The sequence below is a fragment of the Alosa alosa genome, chromosome 11 (assembly GCF_017589495.1).
Source record: "Alosa alosa isolate M-15738 ecotype Scorff River chromosome 11, AALO_Geno_1.1, whole genome shotgun sequence".
Classification (NCBI taxonomy): domain Eukaryota; kingdom Metazoa; phylum Chordata; class Actinopteri; order Clupeiformes; family Clupeidae; genus Alosa; species Alosa alosa.
This window is the reverse complement of record NC_063199.1, coordinates 13,684,011-13,690,828: the sequence shown is the minus strand read 5'-3', so window position 1 is coordinate 13,690,828 and position 6,818 is coordinate 13,684,011. Positions and strand designations below refer to the sequence as shown.

General features: G+C 41.6%; 1 non-coding gene across 1 annotated transcript; it reads right to left on the bottom strand.

Annotated features, from left to right (window-relative positions):
* Window positions 1–5,865: 5,865 nt before the first annotated feature.
* trnal-uaa lies at window positions 5,866–5,950 on the bottom strand. The gene has a single exon. It is a non-coding gene; the product is annotated as a tRNA-Leu (tRNA).
* Window positions 5,951–6,818: the final 868 nt, after the last annotated feature.

The following is a 6,818-nucleotide window of genomic DNA, read 5'->3' as shown; positions in this document are numbered from 1 at the left end:
CCTGACGAGGAGTGTGGCCAGCATCTGTCATTAATAAAGTCAGGCAATATCCGTTTGGAAGTTCGGTTCAGACAACCGTTGCCGAATACAATAAATTTGATTGTGTATGCGGTATTTGACAGTATAATTGAGGTGTCTAATCGAAGACAGATTTTGATGGACTACTACTGAAAGATCATGAATACTGTTGAATTATCGACTATTATGGATAATATATCCAAAAATACACATTTTCTAGGGGTATTGGCTTGTGATCAGCTACCTAAAACACCCGTGTATCATCTACCAGCCTCTGTGATAATTAATACACATAATTCAGACCAACCTGGTGAACACTGGTTAGCTACGTACATAACTGAAGAAGGTGATGTGTGTTTCTTCGACAGCTTCGGGAACCGTCCAGACAGTGATATATTTTCTCCAAGCATATACACATTTCTGAAAAACATGGGTAAACGTCTGCTATATTCAAACCAGCAGGTGCAAGACTTTACGCCTATCACATGTGGTCAACATTGTGTGTTCTTTCTGTATCATATGTTGAAGGGTTATGCTATGAAGATGTGATGCTTAAATACTCTGAAAATTTAAATAGAAATGATAATATGGTGTCATTAATTGTGAAAAAATTACAAGGTTGTAAATGCATGTGTAACATTTTCACATGTGTGCAGCATGCACAGATCAATGATAAGTATCTAAAAAAGTGTTGAAAAGGCTTCATAATAAATAAACATGTCAAATGACATTTCAGAGTTGGGTGTTTTTATTGAAAAACAAAAGGATAGAAATACACACATTATAAGTCATACCTGTATAAAAAAAGTCATACAACCTTATAAAACATTATAAACATAAGAAAAACAAAGCAGAAAAATTACAATTTATAAAATATTACAACATCTGTGAACATTAGACATAAGCAATGCATAGTAATCATTACAAGATTTTCTAAAATTCAAGCCATGCGGTTGCATCTAATTGAGGTGTTGAAAACCAGGGGATTCTGATACGCTCTAACTGGTGTATGAGTAGGTGTACTATTTCTTTTCAGTGCTGTGATTGAATCTTTAACTAGTCTATTTGGTATTGTAGAAAGAGGGATGTTTAGCATAGCAATAGCCCTCAGAAATTCATGCCATCCTTGAGGTCGCCTGCGATGGCTCACAGCTTGTGGCCCGGTGATACTTTTACCAGATCAAACACATGCATTACCTGGAATGGTTGTGCCGTTAAAAACAAAAGACCCAGAATCGCCCCACGATGCTATGCCTTGAGAGTTGTACATCTTTGCTAATATATACTCAGCATTCCTTTTGCTTCTCAGGGGTACATTTTTTAAAACCTCAGAGGCTACCTGATTGATTGTTCTCAAAAGTGGGGGCGAGCCTGTACTGCTAAACTTTGTGACACATCATCGGATGATGACTGCAGTGGTAAACTCAGTGTCAGTGTGTTCGTCTCAAGGTCCCCCTGTTTAACCAGGGCCAAATATCTCTGTAATAATGACGTATAATGCAGGGCCTTCTCATGAGGGGTCAGGTGTGTTTTACTCAAAACATTTTTCATAGCTACTTCCAACTCGTTTTCAACAGACTGGCGCAGTGGGGTAGTTACGACATCATTTTTTAAACGGTCCAATTGTCTTTGTGGTACCAGATACATTTTTTCAGCTGCACTCCATTACTTCTAACTCTGTCTTGATGTAAACAGACTGGTTATGAACGGCAGAGCAACACTCAAGAGGGGCAGGAGAAATCCACCTTTCTGGTTAATAGTGCGTCTCTTTGTGCGTAGGCCAATTTTCTTGTCAGCCAGTAACTTTATCAAAATCTTATTTTTACGTAGTTTTTTATATTGTATAGCTGTTAAGGGTATAGTACCACGAAGAATATTCAGTGTCACCTCGCAGAGAGCTAAGATTAACTCATCTGGACGAGAATGTAAAATGACACGTCTCTGGGGCGGTTTAGCTTTAAGTAAACGCCTCAAAAGAGGCAAATTTCTACCGATTCTCTCAGACATATCTGTGTCTCAGTTTGTTTTCTTCGGCACATAGACAGCCTGATGCTCCAAAAGCAAATCTGTTCTGAGGCGGTACAAATCTGGGGTTTTTGGTTTATAGTCAATCAACAAATATCCGTAGGGTTTCTCAGTGGCATTTTTAAAAGATTCAAGAAAGAATTTTGTGTTACCGGGGTACATCTGTCTCGCTAATACACTGATTTGGTTGTTATCTCTAGGGTTTTTGAAAACAATTAGATAATTAGTGTTCAAACTGATTGTTCTGCTAGATTTCCCCTGAAAGAACAGATTCTGAACCATGTAAATGGCACTAAGATTACGATGATGTACATACTGTGTGAACACCTTCTCTATTTCTGTATTATTGCTGGCATCTTTCATCACATCATCAATAATTAGCAGGTTAGTTTTTGATATGGGTAATAACTCATCATCATCTAGAGCGTTAGGTATTCCTTGAATAAATTTGACATCTCTCAGCTTTAACAATTCGTCATAAAGTGGTTGCCAACAATCATAAATATACACTATATTTTCAATTGCATCACTAATAAGGGTGTCGATATTGGCTATCAACTGTTTTACAAAAAATGTCTTGCCAGAATTAGAAGGCCCGCTTATCACACAAGAAAATGGATGCTGTAGTCTGAAATCGTATACAGGGGCCTCTTTTAAGCCAGTGTTATATTTATCCATGATAGACATATACCCCTTAGTATCCGTATGGCCTAGTTGTGTAGTCGGGTAGTAGCACCCTCTTGTTGTAAACAACCCTGAACCTCTTCTCACCAGTTTTGTTTTTTAGAATGAGATGTTTCTTGTTACGCACAATATTATCAGTTCGAGCCCGTATGTGTCGTGTACTATCTCTGTCAGTCACATAATGATCAACAAGGCCAATGAGGGTGTCCAATCTGATCAGTTTTGAATTCTCTGCATTAAGCGTGATACCTTTAGCCTTCATACAGGTTTTACCCCGGGCTGTGCGATAGCCATAAGTCTTCGGTCCGGCTGAACAGAATTCTGTGATGTAGTCACCATCATCCAGCTCATTTGTGAGATCCCCTAAATAGGGCCCCAGCGGCGGCTCCCAATCGCCATCCTTTGAGACATAAACCGCACTGTCAGTATCTGTGTACAAAAAAGGCCACCCAATTTGTCCATAAGCTCGTACAATTTAAGGCGAGCATGAGCGGTGGTGAATGCACCCACAAACACATTTATGTCTGGGGTCTGTACACAACTACCCTCAGCATGACGCCATTGGACTAAGGCCACATCATCAGACACAAATGAAAAGTGTGTGACATCATATTCACAACCAAAAAATGTATCTGGCAAAATGCTCGGGTCTTTCACCATCTCGGTGGTGGGCAAATTCTCTCTCATAGAGAAGCGACCCCAGAGGCTGTTGAGCAACAACTTGTTTATTTGCCCCACGGCAGGGTTCAAACAGATCTTATCAGGATTCAGCCTAATCCCTCCTTCTCATAATAGTCCTCGATGTAGGCCTCTTTAGCCTCATCAGTCACCGCGTGGGCAGGGTATCCGCTAGCTTCCTGCTTGTATTGGAGAAATGTCTTCACATAGTCTGAAAACAATGTGTCGGATCTCTGAGAAAAATGCCAGACCTCATCAACCTTGGTAACAATGTAGCCCTTTTCAATAGCCTTCATCAGCTCAAGACTAACCCAACACCCCGAAATGGAGCGCTCATCCTCACTGTGCTCACAGGGGCTGGTCTGATTCTCTTCTACAGCACAAGTCCTGCAGAGGGGGAACATCAATTTGCCGTTGCAGCGGTATGGAAGCACGGGGTGTAGTAAGCCCCTAGGTGGAGAGACTGTAGCTTTGATCAACCCGTAATAATTTTCAAGTGGCTGAAAATCTCCCACTATGATCTGGGGGTTGTGGATGGGGTACTCACACTTGCTCTGACATGCCGGGTATAGGGATGTGAAATCAACGTAGTGAATTTTCTCACCCTCACCAGCTTTGCGGTAAAGATTGTAGGCATCTGTTCTTCCACCGTTAAGAGAATCGCGAGGATTTAAACGCCGGGTGTAATGTGATGTGGCCATGAATCTCTTAACATCAGGGTCACGCTGCTTAGCCTGGTTCCACTCACATTCCCACATCACTTCGACCCTAAACCCTTTGGTCTTGGTGAGGTATGTCACCTTATCATCAAAATGTCTCCTCACATCCCCGTAAGGGATATTTAACAGGGGGTGTATATGGTCTGGATTGTAGCGGCAATCATGGCCGTGATGAAAACAGCCATTAAATTCGAGTGCATGTTTGACACCATTTTTTTCATAATAGCCGTCGAGGTAGTACTGACCTACTTGCACCTCGCCACCTTTCAAAGCATGTTGTACAACCATATCTCTACTATCATTCACATATTCCAACCATTGGATAGAGGAGTTGGAGTATGCCTTATGTTGGTTAACATAGGCATTGTTGTGTGTGAGTGCTATTGTGTCTCGTTGCAGGAAGCGCGCCTTGTAGACAGCCATGCAGCAGGATGCTAATGTAGTCTGAGTGAATGGGTCTACACCAGTACAGCCCATGAACGTCTCGCGGTATTTCATGCACGCGTCCCTCAGTAGCACAACATCATGGACCCCGTAAGATCGTAGCTCTTTCTGAAAATCAAATACGCCTTTGGATGCTTCGCTATACCATGTGTCAAAGTCGGCTCTGTCTTTATCGGACATGGTGTCGTACCCATAGTACTCACGGTCTGGATAGGGGCCCCTATAGTAGTTGTTCACTGCTGTGTTAAATTTGTGTGGGAAGTACCCTTTTTCACCGGTGTTCAGATTTAAGGCCGCAGTTGTCTTAGCCAAACGCATGGGGATGAACGAATAGCTGTCAATGAACCGCTGTTTAAAGATCTCATCATACATGAAAATTAATCTGCATCCAGTCATGATTATTTTGGGCGTAACCCCTAGCTTGGTGAAATGCTCCAGTAAAATTATATTATCAAACCCTGATGCATTGTGGGCCATCCATGTGTAGCCCTTATATGTAGACCGTCTGAAGTGTCTCAACATCATAAACACGCAACTACTACCCTCGGCCTCAAAAGATCCCCCTTTGAAAGTCATGGCAGCAGCAAAATTAGCCTGGTGTTTACCATTTTCAAATCGTGTTTCTAAATCGAAAAAGATATACTTGGGCTCTGTCTCTTCCGGCTTGAAGGGTTGAATGAAACAGCTATGGTTATCACCAGGCACCAAATTGGCTTTACAGTGAGGACAACGCATGGATGAGCATCTGTGGGGTTTTTCTTATTCATGCTAACATGATATCGTCTGTTACACTTTTGCAGTACTTAGTGACATCACATGGGACCACCATTCTGCCTATAACCCCAGTGGGCTCAGGTTGTTTGTGTCTGGAATGGCAGTAAGCTGATTTGCAGTATCGCATACAATCACGGCAGTATACTGATGGTCCTTTTTATTTTTGTGGCAATTCACATCGTTGCATACATCACAATTGTATTTACACGCGTGATCACGTTTACTACTGTAGCCACGGTAGCAAAAACCACAAAAGTGACCTTCCCCCAGGAATGTATTGGGGCGCAAAATCCGGTGGTAATGATGGTCATGGAGGTACAGATAAACAGTTTTCTTAGGGTTGGGTGTCACCCTAGTCTGATACATCAGCAACTCATGTAGGGGGTTAGGTAAAAGACCACAATTTTAACATCATACATGTCCTCAAACACGCCACATCAGCAAAACCTATTTGCTGCAGAAAACTCTAGGATTTCAAAAAAATAAAAGTAAACTTCATACTACTCTCAGCCATTAATATAGTTGCTAGGAGTGGGGATCGAACCCACGAGGATACAAACATCCATTGGCTCTTAAGTCCAACGCCTTAACCACTCGGCCATCCTAGCAGCACACTTTGTATTTAGCCCCATTTACCACTAAACATATACAACTCTTACAAAGTTTATCTGATTCCCCATTATCCACAAAACACACATGGGGGTTTGGGGGCCAATATGGACGCCCAGGGGTTTGACACCAGTCACATGACTGTCACATGACACTACATCCAATATGGATGCCAAGGGGGCGTGGCATTGTTTGACACCAGACACATGACTGTCACATGACTTTACATCCAATATGGCTGCCCAGGGGTTTGACACCAGTCACATGACTGTCACATGACTCACAAAACAATAACAATAACAAACAACACGTGGTGACAACCACGTGGCTAATTTGCATAAAAAAAAAAAAGGAGGCGTGGTTATGACGTGATTTATGACGTTTCATGATTTCGGGGTAGCCCTCATTCCCAAAAGGTTGGAGGGGCTTATTTTGACAGATAGTTCAGGATAATTACTACTGATACTATGCATCCTGATAAAGTTCCTTTGGCCTTTGTAATTAAAAGATAGATAGATAGGCCATCACATACCCTTCACCATACCTAGATATATCATGGTTTTATTTCAGTTAGCTAATAGCTAATTTAATTTGCATGCTACAGATTCTATTAATTGCAAAAGAAATGTTGACTGGCAAGTTATTCATGACTGCAGATGCTGCCTATTTCTCGATCCCTCGACCAAGCAGAAAACGCTTACTTCCTAGTTTACCTGGGTTACAAGAATGCCCTTTCACTCCTGTTACAATATGCTGTAATTTATAGCAGGTTAAACAAAAGTGAGAACATATTGTGGGGCAATATATACTTACCATTTTGGTACGCTCGTTTGTTCAGCAATTTGATCTTACACTTTGACTTGATAA